Genomic DNA, 22,407 nt, shown 5'->3' on the forward strand with positions numbered 1-22,407 from the left:
CTCCGCCTGGCCCCCCACCCCCACCCCGATAAGGGCAGGTGGGCTAGCGAAGGGCCAGGGCGGCGGGAGGGACCCGACTGCGCAGGGAGGGACGCGTCGCAGCAGATCGGCCTCTTGAGGCGTCCGGGGGCGGCCGCCCTCGTCTACGGCCAGACCGCCCTGAACGCGCCCGATCTCGTCTCACCTCGGAAGCTAAGCAGGGTCGGGCCCGGTTAGTACTTGGATGGGAGACCGCCTGGGAATCCCGGGTGCCGTAGGCTTTTTGCTCTGCTTCTTTTTCTGTCCCGCCCCCCTGGGCTGGGAAGGGGAGGGGGGGGCCTTCGCCCTCCGCGCCCGGCCCGGCTCCGCCCCTGGCCGGCCCGGACCCTGCCCCGTGGCCCCTGGAGACAGGGTCAGATTGGAGATGTGGAGGCTCAGTCCCCGAGGCTGTCGCCCCTCACACACCTGCCGCAGGTCCGGGCCTCCGGAACTTCTGACCGACCGGCTCTGAATTCAGGACACAGTCTAAAGTTGTCCAAGGAGATGACCACGTTACCACCCTAGGACAGGAAAAATTGGACCCTATCCACATATGCAGAAGAAGAGAATCTAAACAGCTGGCTATTCGTTCACGGTAACATAATTCAGGAATCCAGAGGCGAAGACATCTAGAAACACTTTTCAAACGTCTAAATCTTTAGAACATATTCTGAAGGATTAAGAAGTAGAAGCATTCTTTGGACAGTCACGAGCAAGACCAGGGTGTCGATAGGAAATCCTTCTGTTCGATACTGCAAGAGACGCTCCAAAAACATACTACAACAAGGGAAAACACTAACAATATATGGGAAAGGAAAATCACCTTTCTTCATTTTCCTCACCTCCTACGGTTCTCAAAAGAGAATGTTTGCCCCTATGCGCGGGAGACCTGTAGAAATCCTAGGTGAGTCCAGCAAGATAGCTCTAGATGAAATCAACATTCGATCGATAGTTTCGATATTTCTTATTTCCTCGCAAATACACAATAATGAATGCAATTCTTGAAAAGGATAACATTCAAAGTCACAGAAAATCCACACAGCACCTACGGGGCAAAGGTGCCAACTTAGATGGAAAACCTAGCAAAAACGTACATGATGGCTCCAATCGATGGAGAGGCTATCCCGTAGTCCTCGATAGACGGACACAGAGTCCCCAAACTAATCATTTCCCCCACATTAATAAATAATCCCATTTAAACAGGGTTTATAACTAGAAACTTACAATCTGCTTCTTTCTCTTTTTCTTTTAATTTGGGAAAGGGATATGTTAAAGAATGATGATCATGATCATGATTATCATTATGATTATTATATTAAATCGAATTAACCGTACCAAAACCCCACCACTCACCTTATAAAAATGGGAGTTGATGCATATGTGGGAAGCCGCTGTGTATCTTTGTCTCAAGGCGTGGAACCACAAAAACGCTTCTCCCAAACAAATCCCATCTCGACTGTCATCCTTTTCCTTGCTTTTCCTTTGAAAGTTTTTGCTCTCTGTTATAGGACTATCTCATTGAGGTAGTTTGTTAATTTCACAGTTTATAGAATAGATGTGGAACCATTCTGGATTCCTTCTGGGCAACTTGTGTGCCAGGGGAAACCTTCTGTTTGGAGAATACTCCTCGCTTACACAGGAAGCTGCAGTTCATCAGCGCTGCTAGAGAATGGCACTGCACGAATCAGTCGAAGCATCTTTATGCGATCTTTGACTAGGTCCGTGTACAAGGGGCTCCCGTGAGGATTACCCTAGATGCTTCCTGGTCACATGTGCCCTATCTTCTCTCTGGTACGTGCTACTCAGAGAATATGCTTGCTCCTGAATTATGCCAGTGTTTATTCATTTCCATTTAGGCTACAGTGTTTTCCAAATGGTCCTATAATTTCGCCTCCCATATCAGCAGGGTGTGTGCAAGAGTTTTCCTCAAAGCCAACACAGTGATCAGTTTCTTAAGTTTCCTCAATCTGGTGAGTTGGAAACTATATCTGGCTTCATTTTTTATTCTGCATTTCCTTGACCAATAATGAGGACACGGGGCCAAAGGCGTATTAAGCGTATTAAACGTAGATATTCTGTAACAGTCATATTTTGCCAATTATATGGGCTACAGATACCTTGTCCTGTTTGAAGCTTGTTTTTGACCCTCTTCATGATATCTTTGGAAACTTTTTATTATGGAAAATTTGAAATAGAAACAAAATCGGAAAGAATAGTAGAATACTTTCTCACTACCCTGACTCAAGAAATCACCAACCCCTGGCCAGATCTTGTTTCTTTTATACCCCTCCTACCTTAAGTTCATGATCCCCTTAATAATATCCCTCCCACGATAAAAAGTCAATATGTTTCTATCAAAGGTAGAGGCTTTCTTCCCTTTTTCAGGGTACTCACAGCCACATTATTCCATGTAAAAATTTCACCGTGTTAGAGATAACAGCAAGTACTCAATGTTTGCGTTTCCCTGAGACACACACGCTCATTTCAGTTTCTTTGAATCCAGTCCAAATACAGTCCATACCTTGTGAGGGGTTGAGATGTCTTTTGAAAGAGTGTCCATACATCGCGACTAGTCGGGGGCAGCCCCGGTTGTCACCATTTCCCTTTGTTTCCTACCGCTGTCCGCAGTGACCCGAGCTATTTTTGCATTGTGAGGGGTTTCATCGTGGATTTAAACGTATTGAACGTGTTTCAATATCTTGCAATTATTAGACTTGCTGGCGATCAAACCGTCCTGTGTTTGGCAAACGGGAGTCTACTCATTCTGGTTCCTGTGTCTTTTGACGTGACCCTCGTCCTGTTGGATATGGTAGCATCCGTGCTTCCCAGTATGAGAAGCGTGCGTTTCCCGCCCCAGACCTCAAGTCAGCGTATGTCTCCAGTAAGTCTTAGGACCGTTTAATAACGATGGTTGGCGGAGACCACAATCTAGATGCTGGTGAAATGCACTAGTGTCGAGTTCGCACCTATGTCTCAGCACTTTCCGTGGAAAAACTTAAAAAAAAAAAAAAAAAAGAAAGAAAGAAAGAGAGAAAGAAAAGAAAAAAAAATTACAGGAAAACACATTGAGTTTACACTGATAATCCAAGTTCAAACTGAGAACTGAGAGTTTTTTTACATTACTTTACCGATTTCACCTCTTCCTCTCACACCCAGATTCCCAGTCCCCAAAGACACCAACAGCATTTCTTCTTTGCAGGATCCCACAGAATAATCGTAGCCATGCACCATAGAACCGTGGACTGGTTCCCACTGCATGAAGTAGGAAAGGCGAGGAAGGAACTTTCTACTTTTCCGGCTGCTCCACTGTGAAAATGTAAGAGCTGCCGTCCGCCGAAGCCAGTCTGCTCATGTCCAAGGAGCTCTGAGCCACGTCACACTCCTTTGGAATATTTCCCTGAGCCTTCATGTGGGCTCCTGACGTCTGTAGAATCTGACAAGTCACACATTGTCCTCCCGTTTGTGTCCTCCGTGCTTTGAATAGATGTGCTATTGAGTGTTTGAATTTTGTTGTCATTGGTGTATGTGTTTGTGGCAAAGTGTTGAGTGTTTGGTGTGTATGTAGCAGCTAGAGAGCGAGGCTCTGAAGGCTACTGGGCAGCAGGAGGGCGCGGGGTCGGGTGGGGGGCGCTGGGCCGGGAGGGCCGCGTAGCAGCTGGGCCTCTCGAGGCGTCCGGGGACGGCCGCTGCCGTCTAGGGCCATAGCACCCTGAACGTGCCCGATCTCGTCTGGTCTGGGAAGCTAAGCAGGGTCGGGGGCCCGGTTAGTACTTGGATGGGAGACCGCCTGGGAATACCGGGTGCTGTAGGCTTTTGCTTCTTCTTTTGTCCCGCCCGCCGGGGGGTCGGGGGTGGGGGGGCCCCCCCTCGCCTTCTGCGCCCGCCCCCACTTTCGCCCTCGGGCCCCGGCCCCTCCCCCCCCTCGGCGCGACCCGCTGCCCCCGCCCGGGGCTTCCTCCCCTCTCCCCCGCTGCAGCACCACCGCCAGGTGGCGGCAGCGGCAGAGCGTCCCAGGCGTTCCGTTGGGCCGGCAGCGGAGCCCCAACCCTGGGCCCCACACCGGGCCGGGGCCGGGCGGCGGGATCCCTAAGTGCCGCCGGGTCTCCTCTCCCCCGGACCCCGCACCCGCCGCCCCGCACTCCGGGACATCGCGTACACCCGGCGCGGGACAGCCCACGGCGGCAAACCGTGTCCTGGGCCCCCGGACACCCGGCCCACCGTGCACTTTCTCTCCGCCGCACACCCGGGCCTCGGGCCCGGGCCTCACGCCGGGCGGGCTCCTCGCCGCCGACGGGGCTCCGAGAGACACACCGGCGCGCCGCACAGGGCGAGTCGCTGGCCCCCTGGGCAGAGAGGACACACAACAGCACACGGAGCGCACGCACCCAAACCCAAAGGACCCACCGGCCCCCCGACCCGTGGCTACCCACCCCAAACCCCACCCCACCGGGCTACAGGATAGCCGGCTCTGGCCGCCCCGCCGCCCCCCGCCCCCGCGCGGGGGCTGCTGCCACACGCAGGCCCTGAGGGGAATCGGGGCAGAACGGTCCTCCCCAGACGGGGGTGGGGTGGCGGGGTGGGGGGGGACACTGCAGATCTTCAGGACCTCCGGGTGACGGACCAGCGGCAGGCGCGGCCCTGCCTCCTCCTCCCGGCCCCGCCCCAAAGCCCCTCCCCACCGTGCCCTCGCGTGGGCCGGCGGAGGGCCCTCTCGCGCGCACTCTCCGGCTCCGGCCCTCCGCTCCCACGCGTGGAAGCCTGTCCCTGCGCGCGTGCCCGTGGGTCTGCTCCTCGGGGTGTGGGACGGCGGTGCGTCCGTGGTTTGGGTGGGGGTGGGAGGGCGCGCGCGCGAGACCCGTCAGGCTCCGCCTGGCCCCCCACCCCCACCCCGATAAGGGCAGGTGGGCTAGCGAAGGGCCAGGGCGGCGGGAGGGACCCGACTGCGCAGGGAGGGACGCGTCGCAGCAGATCGGCCTCTTGAGGCGTCCGGGGGCGGCCGCCCTCGTCTACGGCCAGACCGCCCTGAACGCGCCCGATCTCGTCTCACCTCGGAAGCTAAGCAGGGTCGGGCCCGGTTAGGACTTGGATGGGAGACCGCCTGGGAATCCCGGGTGCCCTAGGCTTTTTGCTCTGCTTCTTTTTCTGTCCCGCCCCCCTGGGCTGGGAAGGGGAGGGGGGGGCCTTCGCCCTCCGCGCCCGGCCCGGCTCCGCCCCCGGCCGGCCCGGACCCTGCCCCGTGGCCCCTGGAGACAGGGTCAGATTGGAGATGTGGAGGCTCAGTCCCCGAGGCTGTCGCCCCTCACACACCTGCCGCAGGTCCGGGCCTCCGGAACTTCTGACCGACCGGCTCTGAATTCAGGACACAGTCTAAAGTTGTCCAAGGAGATGACCACGTTACCACCCTAGGACAGGAAAAATTGGACCCTATCCACATATGCAGAAGAAGAGAATCTAAACAGCTGGCTATTCGTTCACGGTAACATAATTCAGGAATCCAGAGGCGAAGACATCTAGAAACACTTTTCAAACGTCTAAATCTTTAGAACATATTCTGAAGGATTAAGAAGTAGAAGCATTCTTTGGACAGTCACGAGCAAGACCAGGGTGTCGATAGGAAATCCTTCTGTTCGATACTGCAAGAGACGCTCCAAAAACATACTACAACAAGGGAAAACACTAACAATATATGGGAAAGGAAAATCACCTTTCTTCATTTTCCTCACCTCCTACGGTTCTCAAAAGAGAATGTTTGCCCCTATGCGCGGGAGACCTGTAGAAATCCTAGGTGAGTCCAGCAAGATAGCTCTAGATGAAATCAACATTCGATCGATAGTTTCGATATTTCTTATTTCCTCGCAAATACACAATAATGAATGCAATTCTTGAAAAGGATAACATTCAAAGTCACAGAAAATCCACACAGCACCTACGGGGCAAAGGTGCCAACTTAGATGGAAAACCTAGCAAAAACGTACATGATGGCTCCAATCGATGGAGAGGCTATCCCATAGTCCTCGATAGACGGACACAGAGTCCCCAAACTAATCATTTCCCCCACATTAATAAATAATCCCATTTAAACAGGGTTTATAACTAGAAACTTACAATCTGCTTCTTTCTCTTTTTCTTTTAATTTGGGAAAGGGATATGTTAAAGAATGATGATCATGATCATGATTATCATTATGATTATTATATTAAATCGAATTAACCGTACCAAAACCCCACCACTCACCTTATAAAAATGGGAGTTGATGCATATGTGGGAAGCCGCTGTGTATCTTTGTCTCAAGGCGTGGAACCACAAAAACGCTTCTCCCAAACAAATCCCATCTCGACTGTCATCCTTTTCCTTGCTTTTCCTTTGAAAGTTTTTGCTCTCTGTTATAGGACTATCTCATTGAGGTAGTTTGTTAATTTCACAGTTTATAGAATAGATGTGGAACCATTCTGGATTCCTTCTGGGCAACTTGTGTGCCAGGGGAAACCTTCTGTTTGGAGAATACTCCTCGCTTACACAGGAAGCTGCAGTTCATCAGCGCTGCTAGAGAATGGCACTGCACGAATCAGTCGAAGCATCTTTATGCGATCTTTGACTAGGTCCGTGTACAAGGGGCTCCCGTGAGGATTACCCTAGATGCTTCCTGGTCACATGTGCCCTATCTTCTCTCTGGTACGTGCTACTCAGAGAATATGCTTGCTCCTGAATTATGCCAGTGTTTATTCATTTCCATTTAGGCTACAGTGTTTTCCAAATGGTCCTATAATTTCGCCTCCCATATCAGCAGGGTGTGTGCAAGAGTTTTCCTCAAAGCCAACACAGTGATCAGTTTCTTAAGTTTCCTCAATCTGGTGAGTTGGAAACTATATCTGGCTTCATTTTTTATTCTGCATTTCCTTGACCAATAATGAGGACACGGGGCCAAAGGCGTATTAAGCGTATTAAACGTAGATATTCTGTAACAGTCATATTTTGCCAATTATATGGGCTACAGATACCTTGTCCTGTTTGAAGCTTGTTTTTGACCCTCTTCATGATATCTTTGGAAACTTTTTATTATGGAAAATTTGAAATAGAAACAAAATCGGAAAGAATAGTAGAATACTTTCTCACTACCCTGACTCAAGAAATCACCAACCCCTGGCCAGATCTTGTTTCTTTTATACCCCTCCTACCTTAAGTTCATGATCCCCTTAATAATATCCCTCCCACGATAAAAAGTCAATATGTTTCTATCAAAGGTAGAGGCTTTCTTCCCTTTTTCAGGGTACTCACAGCCACATTATTCCATGTAAAAATTTCACCGTGTTAGAGATAACAGCAAGTACTCAATGTTTGCGTTTCCCTGAGACACACACGCTCATTTCAGTTTCTTTGAATCCAGTCCAAATACAGTCCATACCTTGTGAGGGGTTGAGATGTCTTTTGAAAGAGTGTCCATACATCGCGACTAGTCGGGGGCAGCCCCGGTTGTCACCATTTCCCTTTGTTTCCTACCGCTGTCCGCAGTGACCCGAGCTATTTTTGCATTGTGAGGGGTTTCATCGTGGATTTAAACGTATTGAACGTGTTTCAATATCTTGCAATTATTAGACTTGCTGGCGATCAAACCGTCCTGTGTTTGGCAAACGGGAGTCTACTCATTCTGGTTCCTGTGTCTTTTGACGTGACCCTCGTCCTGTTGGATATGGTAGCATCTGTGCTTCCCAGTATGAGAAGCGTGCGTTTCCCGCCCCAGACCTCAAGTCAGCGTATGTCTCCAGTAAGTCTTAGGACCGTTTAATAACGATGGTTGGCGGAGACCACAATCTAGATGCTGGTGAAATGCACTAGTGTCGAGTTCGCACCTATGTCTCAGCACTTTCCGTGGAAAAACTTAAAAAAAAAAAAAAAAAGAAAGAAAGAAAGAGAGAAAGAAAAGAAAAAAAAATTACAGGAAAACACATTGAGTTTACACTGATAATCCAAGTTCAAACTGAGAACTGAGAGTTTTTTTACATTACTTTACCGATTTCACCTCTTCCTCTCACACCCAGATTCCCAGTCCCCAAAGACACCAACAGCATTTCTTCTTTGCAGGATCCCACAGAATAATCGTAGCCATGCACCATAGAACCGTGGACTGGTTCCCACTGCATGAAGTAGGAAAGGCGAGGAAGGAACTTTCTACTTTTCCGGCTGCTCCACTGTGAAAATGTAAGAGCTGCCGTCCGCCGAAGCCAGTCTGCTCATGTCCAAGGAGCTCTGAGCCACGTCACACTCCTTTGGAATATTTCCCTGAGCCTTCATGTGGGCTCCTGACGTCTGTAGAATCTGACAAGTCACACATTGTCCTCCCGTTTGTGTCCTCCGTGCTTTGAATAGATGTGCTATTGAGTGTTTGAATTTTGTTGTCATTGGTGTATGTGTTTGTGGCAAAGTGTTGAGTGTTTGGTGTGTATGTAGCAGCTAGAGAGCGAGGCTCTGAAGGCTACTGGGCAGCAGGAGGGCGCGGGGTCGGGTGGGGGGCGCTGGGCCGGGAGGGCCGCGTAGCAGCTGGGCCTCTCGAGGCGTCCGGGGACGGCCGCTGCCGTCTAGGGCCATAGCACCCTGAACGTGCCCGATCTCGTCTGGTCTGGGAAGCTAAGCAGGGTCGGGGGCCCGGTTAGTACTTGGATGGGAGACCGCCTGGGAATACCGGGTGCTGTAGGCTTTTGCTTCTTCTTTTGTCCCGCCCGCCGGGGGGTCGGGGGTGGGGGGGCCCCCCCTCGCCTTCTGCGCCCGCCCCCACTTTCGCCCTCGGGCCCCGGCCCCTCCCCCCCCTCGGCGCGACCCGCTGCCCCCGCCCGGGGCTTCCTCCCCTCTCCCCCGCTGCAGCACCACCGCCAGGTGGCGGCAGCGGCAGAGCGTCCCAGGCGTTCCGTTGGGCCGGCAGCGGAGCCCCAACCCTGGGCCCCACACCGGGCCGGGGCCGGGCGGCGGGATCCCTAAGTGCCGCCGGGTCTCCTCTCCCCCGGACCCCGCACCCGCCGCCCCGCACTCCGGGACATCGCGTACACCCGGCGCGGGACAGCCCACGGCGGCAAACCGTGTCCTGGGCCCCCGGACACCCGGCCCACCGTGCACTTTCTCTCCGCCGCACACCCGGGCCTCGGGCCCGGGCCTCACGCCGGGCGGGCTCCTCGCCGCCGACGGGGCTCCGAGAGACACACCGGCGCGCCGCACAGGGCGAGTCGCTGGCCCCCTGGGCAGAGAGGACACACAACAGCACACGGAGCGCACGCACCCAAACCCAAAGGACCCACCGGCCCCCCGACCCGTGGCTACCCACCCCAAAGCCCACCCCACCGGGCTACAGGATAGCCGGCTCTGGCCGCCCCGCCGCCCCCCGCCCCCGCGCGGGGGCTGCTGCCACACGCAGGCCCTGAGGGGAATCGGGGCAGAACGGTCCTCCCCAGACGGGGGTGGGGTGGCGGGGTGGGGGGGGACACTGCAGATCTTCAGGACCTCCGGGTGACGGACCAGCGGCAGGCGCGGCCCTGCCTCCTCCTCCCGGCCCCGCCCCAAAGCCCCTCCCCACCGTGCCCTCGCGTGGGCCGGCGGAGGGCCCTCTCTCGCGCACTCTCCGGCTCCGGCCCTCCGCTCCCACGCGTGGAAGCCTGTCCCTGCGCGCGTGCCCGTGGGTCTGCTCCTCGGGGTGTGGGACGGCGGTGCGTCCGTGGTTTGGGTGGGGGTGGGAGGGCGCGCGCGCGAGACCCGTCAGGCTCCGCCTGGCCCCCCACCCCCACCCCGATAAGGGCAGGTGGGCTAGCGAAGGGCCAGGGCGGCGGGAGGGACCCGACTGCGCAGGGAGGGACGCGTCGCAGCAGATCGGCCTCTTGAGGCGTCCGGGGGCGGCCGCCCTCGTCTACGGCCAGACCGCCCTGAACGCGCCCGATCTCGTCTCACCTCGGAAGCTAAGCAGGGTCGGGCCCGGTTAGTACTTGGATGGGAGACCGCCTGGGAATCCCGGGTGCCGTAGGCTTTTTGCTCTGCTTCTTTTTCTGTCCCGCCCCCCTGGGCTGGGAAGGGGAGGGGGGGGCCTTCGCCCTCCGCGCCCGGCCCGGCTCCGCCCCTGGCCGGCCCGGACCCTGCCCCGTGGCCCCTGGAGACAGGGTCAGATTGGAGATGTGGAGGCTCAGTCCCCGAGGCTGTCGCCCCTCACACACCTGCCGCAGGTCCGGGCCTCCGGAACTTCTGACCGACCGGCTCTGAATTCAGGACACAGTCTAAAGTTGTCCAAGGAGATGACCACGTTACCACCCTAGGACAGGAAAAATTGGACCCTATCCACATATGCAGAAGAAGAGAATCTAAACAGCTGGCTATTCGTTCACGGTAACATAATTCAGGAATCCAGAGGCGAAGACATCTAGAAACACTTTTCAAACGTCTAAATCTTTAGAACATATTCTGAAGGATTAAGAAGTAGAAGCATTCTTTGGACAGTCACGAGCAAGACCAGGGTGTCGATAGGAAATCCTTCTGTTCGATACTGCAAGAGACGCTCCAAAAACATACTACAACAAGGGAAAACACTAACAATATATGGGAAAGGAAAATCACCTTTCTTCATTTTCCTCACCTCCTACGGTTCTCAAAAGAGAATGTTTGCCCCTATGCGCGGGAGACCTGTAGAAATCCTAGGTGAGTCCAGCAAGATAGCTCTAGATGAAATCAACATTCGATCGATAGTTTCGATATTTCTTATTTCCTCGCAAATACACAATAATGAATGCAATTCTTGAAAAGGATAACATTCAAAGTCACAGAAAATCCACACAGCACCTACGGGGCAAAGGTGCCAACTTAGATGGAAAACCTAGCAAAAACGTACATGATGGCTCCAATCGATGGAGAGGCTATCCCGTAGTCCTCGATAGACGGACACAGAGTCCCCAAACTAATCATTTCCCCCACATTAATAAATAATCCCATTTAAACAGGGTTTATAACTAGAAACTTACAATCTGCTTCTTTCTCTTTTTCTTTTAATTTGGGAAAGGGATATGTTAAAGAATGATGATCATGATCATGATTATCATTATGATTATTATATTAAATCGAATTAACCGTACCAAAACCCCACCACTCACCTTATAAAAATGGGAGTTGATGCATATGTGGGAAGCCGCTGTGTATCTTTGTCTCAAGGCGTGGAACCACAAAAACGCTTCTCCCAAACAAATCCCATCTCGACTGTCATCCTTTTCCTTGCTTTTCCTTTGAAAGTTTTTGCTCTCTGTTATAGGACTATCTCATTGAGGTAGTTTGTTAATTTCACAGTTTATAGAATAGATGTGGAACCATTCTGGATTCCTTCTGGGCAACTTGTGTGCCAGGGGAAACCTTCTGTTTGGAGAATACTCCTCGCTTACACAGGAAGCTGCAGTTCATCAGCGCTGCTAGAGAATGGCACTGCACGAATCAGTCGAAGCATCTTTATGCGATCTTTGACTAGGTCCGTGTACAAGGGGCTCCCGTGAGGATTACCCTAGATGCTTCCTGGTCACATGTGCCCTATCTTCTCTCTGGTACGTGCTACTCAGAGAATATGCTTGCTCCTGAATTATGCCAGTGTTTATTCATTTCCATTTAGGCTACAGTGTTTTCCAAATGGTCCTATAATTTCGCCTCCCATATCAGCAGGGTGTGTGCAAGAGTTTTCCTCAAAGCCAACACAGTGATCAGTTTCTTAAGTTTCCTCAATCTGGTGAGTTGGAAACTATATCTGGCTTCATTTTTTATTCTGCATTTCCTTGACCAATAATGAGGACACGGGGCCAAAGGCGTATTAAGCGTATTAAACGTAGATATTCTGTAACAGTCATATTTTGCCAATTATATGGGCTACAGATACCTTGTCCTGTTTGAAGCTTGTTTTTGACCCTCTTCATGATATCTTTGGAAACTTTTTATTATGGAAAATTTGAAATAGAAACAAAATCGGAAAGAATAGTAGAATACTTTCTCACTACCCTGACTCAAGAAATCACCAACCCCTGGCCAGATCTTGTTTCTTTTATACCCCTCCTACCTTAAGTTCATGATCCCCTTAATAATATCCCTCCCACGATAAAAAGTCAATATGTTTCTATCAAAGGTAGAGGCTTTCTTCCCTTTTTCAGGGTACTCACAGCCACATTATTCCATGTAAAAATTTCACCGTGTTAGAGATAACAGCAAGTACTCAATGTTTGCGTTTCCCTGAGACACACACGCTCATTTCAGTTTCTTTGAATCCAGTCCAAATACAGTCCATACCTTGTGAGGGGTTGAGATGTCTTTTGAAAGAGTGTCCATACATCGCGACTAGTCGGGGGCAGCCCCGGTTGTCACCATTTCCCTTTGTTTCCTACCGCTGTCCGCAGTGACCCGAGCTATTTTTGCATTGTGAGGGGTTTCATCGTGGATTTAAACGTATTGAACGTGTTTCAATATCTTGCAATTATTAGACTTGCTGGCGATCAAACCGTCCTGTGTTTGGCAAACGGGAGTCTACTCATTCTGGTTCCTGTGTCTTTTGACGTGACCCTCGTCCTGTTGGATATGGTAGCATCCGTGCTTCCCAGTATGAGAAGCGTGCGTTTCCCGCCCCAGACCTCAAGTCAGCGTATGTCTCCAGTAAGTCTTAGGACCGTTTAATAACGATGGTTGGCGGAGACCACAATCTAGATGCTGGTGAAATGCACTAGTGTCGAGTTCGCACCTATGTCTCAGCACTTTCCGTGGAAAAACTTAAAAAAAAAAAAAAAAAAGAAAGAAAGAAAGAGAGAAAGAAAAGAAAAAAAAATTACAGGAAAACACATTGAGTTTACACTGATAATCCAAGTTCAAACTGAGAACTGAGAGTTTTTTTACATTACTTTACCGATTTCACCTCTTCCTCTCACACCCAGATTCCCAGTCCCCAAAGACACCAACAGCATTTCTTCTTTGCAGGATCCCACAGAATAATCGTAGCCATGCACCATAGAACCGTGGACTGGTTCCCACTGCATGAAGTAGGAAAGGCGAGGAAGGAACTTTCTACTTTTCCGGCTGCTCCACTGTGAAAATGTAAGAGCTGCCGTCCGCCGAAGCCAGTCTGCTCATGTCCAAGGAGCTCTGAGCCACGTCACACTCCTTTGGAATATTTCCCTGAGCCTTCATGTGGGCTCCTGACGTCTGTAGAATCTGACAAGTCACACATTGTCCTCCCGTTTGTGTCCTCCGTGCTTTGAATAGATGTGCTATTGAGTGTTTGAATTTTGTTGTCATTGGTGTATGTGTTTGTGGCAAAGTGTTGAGTGTTTGGTGTGTATGTAGCAGCTAGAGAGCGAGGCTCTGAAGGCTACTGGGCAGCAGGAGGGCGCGGGGTCGGGTGGGGGGCGCTGGGCCGGGAGGGCCGCGTAGCAGCTGGGCCTCTCGAGGCGTCCGGGGACGGCCGCTGCCGTCTAGGGCCATAGCACCCTGAACGTGCCCGATCTCGTCTGGTCTGGGAAGCTAAGCAGGGTCGGGGGCCCGGTTAGTACTTGGATGGGAGACCGCCTGGGAATACCGGGTGCTGTAGGCTTTTGCTTCTTCTTTTGTCCCGCCCGCCGGGGGGTCGGGGGTGGGGGGGCCCCCCCTCGCCTTCTGCGCCCGCCCCCACTTTCGCCCTCGGGCCCCGGCCCCTCCCCCCCCTCGGCGCGACCCGCTGCCCCCGCCCGGGGCTTCCTCCCCTCTCCCCCGCTGCAGCACCACCGCCAGGTGGCGGCAGCGGCAGAGCGTCCCAGGCGTTCCGTTGGGCCGGCAGCGGAGCCCCAACCCTGGGCCCCACACCGGGCCGGGGCCGGGCGGCGGGATCCCTAAGTGCCGCCGGGTCTCCTCTCCCCCGGACCCCGCACCCGCCGCCCCGCACTCCGGGACATCGCGTACACCCGGCGCGGGACAGCCCACGGCGGCAAACCGTGTCCTGGGCCCCCGGACACCCGGCCCACCGTGCACTTTCTCTCCGCCGCACACCCGGGCCTCGGGCCCGGGCCTCACGCCGGGCGGGCTCCTCGCCGCCGACGGGGCTCCGAGAGACACACCGGCGCGCCGCACAGGGCGAGTCGCTGGCCCCCTGGGCAGAGAGGACACACAACAGCACACGGAGCGCACGCACCCAAACCCAAAGGACCCACCGGCCCCCCGACCCGTGGCTACCCACCCCAAACCCCACCCCACCGGGCTACAGGATAGCCGGCTCTGGCCGCCCCGCCGCCCCCCGCCCCCGCGCGGGGGCTGCTGCCACACGCAGGCCCTGAGGGGAATCGGGGCAGAACGGTCCTCCCCAGACGGGGGTGGGGTGGCGGGGTGGGGGGGGACACTGCAGATCTTCAGGACCTCCGGGTGACGGACCAGCGGCAGGCGCGGCCCTGCCTCCTCCTCCCGGCCCCGCCCCAAAGCCCCTCCCCACCGTGCCCTCGCGTGGGCCGGCGGAGGGCCCTCTCTCGCGCACTCTCCGGCTCCGGCCCTCCGCTCCCACGCGTGGAAGCCTGTCCCTGCGCGCGTGCCCGTGGGTCTGCTCCTCGGGGTGTGGGACGGCGGTGCGTCCGTGGTTTGGGTGGGGGTGGGAGGGCGCGCGCGCGAGACCCGTCAGGCTCCGCCTGGCCCCCCACCCCCACCCCGATAAGGGCAGGTGGGCTAGCGAAGGGCCAGGGCGGCGGGAGGGACCCGACTGCGCAGGGAGGGACGCGTCGCAGCAGATCGGCCTCTTGAGGCGTCCGGGGGCGGCCGCCCTCGTCTACGGCCAGACCGCCCTGAACGCGCCCGATCTCGTCTCACCTCGGAAGCTAAGCAGGGTCGGGCCCGGTTAGGACTTGGATGGGAGACCGCCTGGGAATCCCGGGTGCCCTAGGCTTTTTGCTCTGCTTCTTTTTCTGTCCCGCCCCCCTGGGCTGGGAAGGGGAGGGGGGGGCCTTCGCCCTCCGCGCCCGGCCCGGCTCCGCCCCCGGCCGGCCCGGACCCTGCCCCGTGGCCCCTGGAGACAGGGTCAGATTGGAGATGTGGAGGCTCAGTCCCCGAGGCTGTCGCCCCTCACACACCTGCCGCAGGTCCGGGCCTCCGGAACTTCTGACCGACCGGCTCTGAATTCAGGACACAGTCTAAAGTTGTCCAAGGAGATGACCACGTTACCACCCTAGGACAGGAAAAATTGGACCCTATCCACATATGCAGAAGAAGAGAATCTAAACAGCTGGCTATTCGTTCACGGTAACATAATTCAGGAATCCAGAGGCGAAGACATCTAGAAACACTTTTCAAACGTCTAAATCTTTAGAACATATTCTGAAGGATTAAGAAGTAGAAGCATTCTTTGGACAGTCACGAGCAAGACCAGGGTGTCGATAGGAAATCCTTCTGTTCGATACTGCAAGAGACGCTCCAAAAACATACTACAACAAGGGAAAACACTAACAATATATGGGAAAGGAAAATCACCTTTCTTCATTTTCCTCACCTCCTACGGTTCTCAAAAGAGAATGTTTGCCCCTATGCGCGGGAGACCTGTAGAAATCCTAGGTGAGTCCAGCAAGATAGCTCTAGATGAAATCAACATTCGATCGATAGTTTCGATATTTCTTATTTCCTCGCAAATACACAATAATGAATGCAATTCTTGAAAAGGATAACATTCAAAGTCACAGAAAATCCACACAGCACCTACGGGGCAAAGGTGCCAACTTAGATGGAAAACCTAGCAAAAACGTACATGATGGCTCCAATCGATGGAGAGGCTATCCCGTAGTCCTCGATAGACGGACACAGAGTCCCCAAACTAATCATTTCCCCCACATTAATAAATAATCCCATTTAAACAGGGTTTATAACTAGAAACTTACAATCTGCTTCTTTCTCTTTTTCTTTTAATTTGGGAAAGGGATATGTTAAAGAATGATGATCATGATCATGATTATCATTATGATTATTATATTAAATCGAATTAACCGTACCAAAACCCCACCACTCACCTTATAAAAATGGGAGTTGATGCATATGTGGGAAGCCGCTGTGTATCTTTGTCTCAAGGCGTGGAACCACAAAAACGCTTCTCCCAAACAAATCCCATCTCGACTGTCATCCTTTTCCTTGCTTTTCCTTTGAAAGTTTTTGCTCTCTGTTATAGGACTATCTCATTGAGGTAGTTTGTTAATTTCACAGTTTATAGAATAGATGTGGAACCATTCTGGATTCCTTCTGGGCAACTTGTGTGCCAGGGGAAACCTTCTGTTTGGAGAATACTCCTCGCTTACACAGGAAGCTGCAGTTCATCAGCGCTGCTAGAGAATGGCACTGCACGAATCAGTCGAAGCATCTTTATGCGATCTTTGACTAGGTCCGTGTACAAGGGGCTCCCGTGAGGATTACCCTAGATGCTTCCTGGTCACATGTGCCCTATCTTCTCTCTGGTACGTGCTACTCAGAGAATATGCTTGCTCCTGAATTATGCCAGTGTTTATTCATTTCCATTTAGGCTACAGTGTTTTCCAAATGGTCCTATAATTTCGCCTCCCATATCAGCAGGGTGTGTGCAAGAGTTTTCCTCAAAGCCAACACAGTGATCAGTTTCTTAAGTTTCCTCAATCTGGTGAGTTGGAAACTATATCTGGCTTCATTTTTTATTCTGCATTTCCTTGACCAATAATGAGGACACGGGGCCAAAGGCGTATTAAGCGTATTAAACGTAGATATTCTGTAACAGTCATATTTTGCCAATTATATGGGCTACAGATACCTTGTCCTGTTTGAAGCTTGTTTTTGACCCTCTTCATGGTATCTTTGGAAACTTTTTATTATGGAAAATTTGAAATAGAAACAAAATCGGAAAGAATAGCAGAATACTTTCTCACTACCCTGACTCAAGAAATCACCAACCCCTGGCCAGATCTTGTTTCTTTTATACCCCTCCTACCTTAAGTTCATGATCCCCTTAATAATATCCCTCCCACGATAAAAAGTCAATATGTTTCTATCAAAGGTAGAGGCTTTCTTCCCTTTTTCAGGGTACTCACAGCCACCTTATTCCATGTAAAAATTTCACCGTGTTAGAGATAACAGCAAGTACTCAATGTTTGCGTTTCCCTGAGACACACACGCTCATTTCAGTTTCTTTGAATCCAGTCCAAATACAGTCCATACCTTGTGAGGGGTTGAGATGTCTTTTGAAAGAGTGTCCATACATCGCGACTAGTCGGGGGCAGCCCCGGTTGTCACCATTTCCCTTTGTTTCCTACCGCTGTCCGCAGTGACCCGAGCTATTTTTGCATTGTGAGGGGTTTCATCGTGGATTTAAACGTATTGAACGTGTTTCAATATCTTGCAATTATTAGACTTGCTGGCGATCAAACCGTCCTGTGTTTGGCAAACGGGAGTCTACTCATTCTGGTTCCTGTGTCTTTTGACGTGACCCTCGTCCTGTTGGATATGGTAGCATCCGTGCTTCCCAGTATGAGAAGCGTGCGTTTCCCGCCCCAGACCTCAAGTCAGCGTATGTCTCCAGTAAGTCTTAGGACCGTTTAATAACGATGGTTGGCGGAGACCACAATCTAGATGCTGGTGAAATGCACTAGTGTCGAGTTCGCACCTATGTCTCAGCACTTTCCGTGGAAAAACTTAAAAAAAAAAAAAAAAAAGAAAGAAAGAAAGAGAGAAAGAAAAGAAAAAAAAATTACAGGAAAACACATTGAGTTTACACTGATAATCCAAGTTCAAACTGAGAACTGAGAGTTTTTTTACATTACTTTACCGATTTCACCTCTTCCTCTCACACCCAGATTCCCAGTCCCCAAAGACACCAACAGCATTTCTTCTTTGCAGGATCCCACAGAATAATCGTAGCCATGCACCATAGAACCGTGGACTGGTTCCCACTGCATGAAGTAGGAAAGGCGAGGAAGGAACTTTCTACTTTTCCGGCTGCTCCACTGTGAAAATGTAAGAGCTGCCGTCCGCCGAAGCCAGTCTGCTCATGTCCAAGGAGCTCTGAGCCACGTCACACTCCTTTGGAATATTTCCCTGAGCCTTCATGTGGGCTCCTGACGTCTGTAGAATCTGACAAGTCACACATTGTCCTCCCGTTTGTGTCCTCCGTGCTTTGAATAGATGTGCTATTGAGTGTTTGAATTTTGTTGTCATTGGTGTATGTGTTTGTGGCAAAGTGTTGAGTGTTTGGTGTGTATGTAGCAGCTAGAGAGCGAGGCTCTGAAGGCTACTGGGCAGCAGGAGGGCGCGGGGTCGGGTGGGGGGCGCTGGGCCGGGAGGGCCGCGTAGCAGCTGGGCCTCTCGAGGCGTCCGGGGACGGCCGCTGCCGTCTAGGGCCATAGCACCCTGAACGTGCCCGATCTCGTCTGGTCTGGGAAGCTAAGCAGGGTCGGGGGCCCGGTTAGTACTTGGATGGGAGACCGCCTGGGAATACCGGGTGCTGTAGGCTTTTGCTTCTTCTTTTGTCCCGCCCGCCGGGGGGTCGGGGGTGGGGGGGCCCCCCCTCGCCTTCTGCGCCCGCCCCCACTTTCGCCCTCGGGCCCCGGCCCCTCCCCCCCCTCGGCGCGACCCGCTGCCCCCGCCCGGGGCTTCCTCCCCTCTCCCCCGCTGCAGCACCACCGCCAGGTGGCGGCAGCGGCAGAGCGTCCCAGGCGTTCCGTTGGGCCGGCAGCGGAGCCCCAACCCTGGGCCCCACACCGGGCCGGGGCCGGGCGGCGGGATCCCTAAGTGCCGCCGGGTCTCCTCTCCCCCGGACCCCGCACCCGCCGCCCCGCACTCCGGGACATCGCGTACACCCGGCGCGGGACAGCCCACGGCGGCAAACCGTGTCCTGGGCCCCCGGACACCCGGCCCACCGTGCACTTTCTCTCCGCCGCACACCCGGGCCTCGGGCCCGGGCCTCACGCCGGGCGGGCTCCTCGCCGCCGACGGGGCTCCGAGAGACACACCGGCGCGCCGCACAGGGCGAGTCGCTGGCCCCCTGGGCAGAGAGGACACACAACAGCACACGGAGCGCACGCACCCAAACCCAAAGGACCCACCGGCCCCCCGACCCGTGGCTACCCACCCCAAACCCCACCCCACCGGGCTACAGGATAGCCGGCTCTGGCCGCCCCGCCGCCCCCCGCCCCCGCGCGGGGGCTGCTGCCACACGCAGGCCCTGAGGGGAATCGGGGCAGAACGGTCCTCCCCAGACGGGGGTGGGGTGGCGGGGTGGGGGGGGACACTGCAGATCTTCAGGACCTCCGGGTGACGGACCAGCGGCAGGCGCGGCCCTGCCTCCTCCTCCCGGCCCCGCCCCAAAGCCCCTCCCCACCGTGCCCTCGCGTGGGCCGGCGGAGGGCCCTCTCTCGCGCACTCTCCGGCTCCGGCCCTCCGCTCCCACGCGTGGAAGCCTGTCCCTGCGCGCGTGCCCGTGGGTCTGCTCCTCGGGGTGTGGGACGGCGGTGCGTCCGTGGTTTGGGTGGGGGTGGGAGGGCGCGCGCGCGAGACCCGTCAGGCTCCGCCTGGCCCCCCACCCCCACCCCGATAAGGGCAGGTGGGCTAGCGAAGGGCCAGGGCGGCGGGAGGGACCCGACTGCGCAGGGAGGGACGCGTCGCAGCAGATCGGCCTCTTGAGGCGTCCGGGGGCGGCCGCCCTCGTCTACGGCCAGACCGCCCTGAACGCGCCCGATCTCGTCTCACCTCGGAAGCTAAGCAGGGTCGGGCCCGGTTAGGACTTGGATGGGAGACCGCCTGGGAATCCCGGGTGCCCTAGGCTTTTTGCTCTGCTTCTTTTTCTGTCCCGCCCCCCTGGGCTGGGAAGGGGAGGGGGGGGCCTTCGCCCTCCGCGCCCGGCCCGGCTCCGCCCCCGGCCGGCCCGGACCCTGCCCCGTGGCCCCTGGAGACAGGGTCAGATTGGAGATGTGGAGGCTCAGTCCCCGAGGCTGTCGCCCCTCACACACCTGCCGCAGGTCCGGGCCTCCGGAACTTCTGACCGACCGGCTCTGAATTCAGGACACAGTCTAAAGTTGTCCAAGGAGATGACCACGTTACCACCCTAGGACAGGAAAAATTGGACCCTATCCACATATGCAGAAGAAGAGAATCTAAACAGCTGGCTATTCGTTCACGGTAACATAATTCAGGAATCCAGAGGCGAAGACATCTAGAAACACTTTTCAAACGTCTAAATCTTTAGAACATATTCTGAAGGATTAAGAAGTAGAAGCATTCTTTGGACAGTCACGAGCAAGACCAGGGTGTCGATAGGAAATCCTTCTGTTCGATACTGCAAGAGACGCTCCAAAAACATACTACAACAAGGGAAAACACTAACAATATATGGGAAAGGAAAATCACCTTTCTTCATTTTCCTCACCTCCTACGGTTCTCAAAAGAGAATGTTTGCCCCTATGCGCGGGAGACCTGTAGAAATCCTAGGTGAGTCCAGCAAGATAGCTCTAGATGAAATCAACATTCGATCGATAGTTTCGATATTTCTTATTTCCTCGCAAATACACAATAATGAATGCAATTCTTGAAAAGGATAACATTCAAAGTCACAGAAAATCCACACAGCACCTACGGGGCAAAGGTGCCAACTTAGATGGAAAACCTAGCAAAAACGTACATGATGGCTCCAATCGATGGAGAGGCTATCCCGTAGTCCTCGATAGACGGACACAGAGTCCCCAAACTAATCATTTCCCCCACATTAATAAATAATCCCATTTAAACAGGGTTTATAACTAGAAACTTACAATCTGCTTCTTTCTCTTTTTCTTTTAATTTGGGAAAGGGATATGTTAAAGAATGATGATCATGATCATGATTATCATTATGATTATTATATTAAATCGAATTAACCGTACCAAAACCCCACCACTCACCTTATAAAAATGGGAGTTGATGCATATGTGGGAAGCCGCTGTGTATCTTTGTCTCAAGGCGTGGAACCACAAAAACGCTTCTCCCAAACAAATCCCATCTCGACTGTCATCCTTTTCCTTGCTTTTCCTTTGAAAGTTTTTGCTCTCTGTTATAGGACTATCTCATTGAGGTAGTTTGTTAATTTCACAGTTTATAGAATAGATGTGGAACCATTCTGGATTCCTTCTGGGCAACTTGTGTGCCAGGGGAAACCTTCTGTTTGGAGAATACTCCTCGCTTACACAGGAAGCTGCAGTTCATCAGCGCTGCTAGAGAATGGCACTGCACGAATCAGTCGAAGCATCTTTATGCGATCTTTGACTAGGTCCGTGTACAAGGGGCTCCCGTGAGGATTACCCTAGATGCTTCCTGGTCACATGTGCCCTATCTTCTCTCTGGTACGTGCTACTCAGAGAATATGCTTGCTCCTGAATTATGCCAGTGTTTATTCATTTCCATTTAGGCTACAGTGTTTTCCAAATGGTCCTATAATTTCGCCTCCCATATCAGCAGGGTGTGTGCAAGAGTTTTCCTCAAAGCCAACACAGTGATCAGTTTCTTAAGTTTCCTCAATCTGGTGAGTTGGAAACTATATCTGGCTTCATTTTTTATTCTGCATTTCCTTGACCAATAATGAGGACACGGGGCCAAAGGCGTATTAAGCGTATTAAACGTAGATATTCTGTAACAGTCATATTTTGCCAATTATATGGGCTACAGATACCTTGTCCTGTTTGAAGCTTGTTTTTGACCCTCTTCATGGTATCTTTGGAAACTTTTTATTATGGAAAATTTGAAATAGAAACAAAATCGGAAAGAATAGCAGAATACTTTCTCACTACCCTGACTCAAGAAATCACCAACCCCTGGCCAGATCTTGTTTCTTTTATACCCCTCCTACCTTAAGTTCATGATCCCCTTAATAATATCCCTCCAACGATAAAAAGTCAATATGTTTCTATCAAAGGTAGAGGCTTTCTTCCCTTTTTCAGGGTACTCACAGCCACCTTATTCCATGTAAAAATTTCACCGTGTTAGAGATAACAGCAAGTACTCAATGTTTGCGTTTCCCTGAGACACACACGCTCATTTCAGTTTCTTTGAATCCAGTCCAAATACAGTCCATACCTTGTGAGGGGTTGAGATGTCTTTTGAAAGAGTGTCCATACATCGCGACTAGTCGGGGGCAGCCCCGGTTGTCACCATTTCCCTTTGTTTCCTACCGCTGTCCGCAGTGACCCGAGCTATTTTTGCATTGTGAGGGGTTTCATCGTGGATTTAAACGTATTGAACGTGTTTCAATATCTTGCAATTATTAGACTTGCTGGCGATCAAACCGTCCTGTGTTTGGCAAACGGGAGTCTACTCATTCTGGTTCCTGTGTCTTTTGACGTGACCCTCGTCCTGTTGGATATGGTAGCATCCGCGCTTCCCAGTATGAGAAGCGTGCGTTTCCCGCCCCAGACTTCAAGT

At 53.1% G+C, this 22,407-nt stretch overlaps 2 non-coding genes and 7 pseudogenes across 2 annotated transcripts; all 9 read left to right on the plus strand.

The window, feature by feature from the left end:
• The first annotated feature begins 141 nt into the window (after positions 1-141).
• Positions 142-260, plus strand: LOC123627944. Its single transcript, XR_006731552.1, has one exon. It is a non-coding gene; the product is annotated as a 5S ribosomal RNA (ribosomal RNA).
• A 3,449-nt stretch (positions 261-3,709) lies between these two features.
• Positions 3,710-3,830, plus strand: LOC123627885 (annotated as a pseudogene).
• A 1,192-nt stretch (positions 3,831-5,022) lies between these two features.
• On the plus strand, positions 5,023-5,141 carry LOC123627863 (annotated as a pseudogene).
• Positions 5,142-8,589: 3,448 nt separating this feature from the next.
• On the plus strand, positions 8,590-8,710 carry LOC123627886 (annotated as a pseudogene).
• A 1,192-nt stretch (positions 8,711-9,902) lies between these two features.
• LOC123627945 lies at positions 9,903-10,021 on the plus strand. The gene has a single exon (XR_006731553.1). It is a non-coding gene; the product is annotated as a 5S ribosomal RNA (ribosomal RNA).
• A 3,449-nt stretch (positions 10,022-13,470) lies between these two features.
• On the plus strand, positions 13,471-13,591 carry LOC123627887 (annotated as a pseudogene).
• A 1,192-nt stretch (positions 13,592-14,783) lies between these two features.
• Positions 14,784-14,902, plus strand: LOC123627864 (annotated as a pseudogene).
• A 3,449-nt stretch (positions 14,903-18,351) lies between these two features.
• On the plus strand, positions 18,352-18,472 carry LOC123627890 (annotated as a pseudogene).
• Positions 18,473-19,664: 1,192 nt separating this feature from the next.
• Positions 19,665-19,783, plus strand: LOC123627866 (annotated as a pseudogene).
• Positions 19,784-22,407: the final 2,624 nt, after the last annotated feature.

Source organism: Lemur catta, chromosome 27, assembly GCF_020740605.2.
Source record: "Lemur catta isolate mLemCat1 chromosome 27, mLemCat1.pri, whole genome shotgun sequence".
Classification (NCBI taxonomy): Eukaryota; Metazoa; Chordata; class Mammalia; order Primates; family Lemuridae; genus Lemur; species Lemur catta.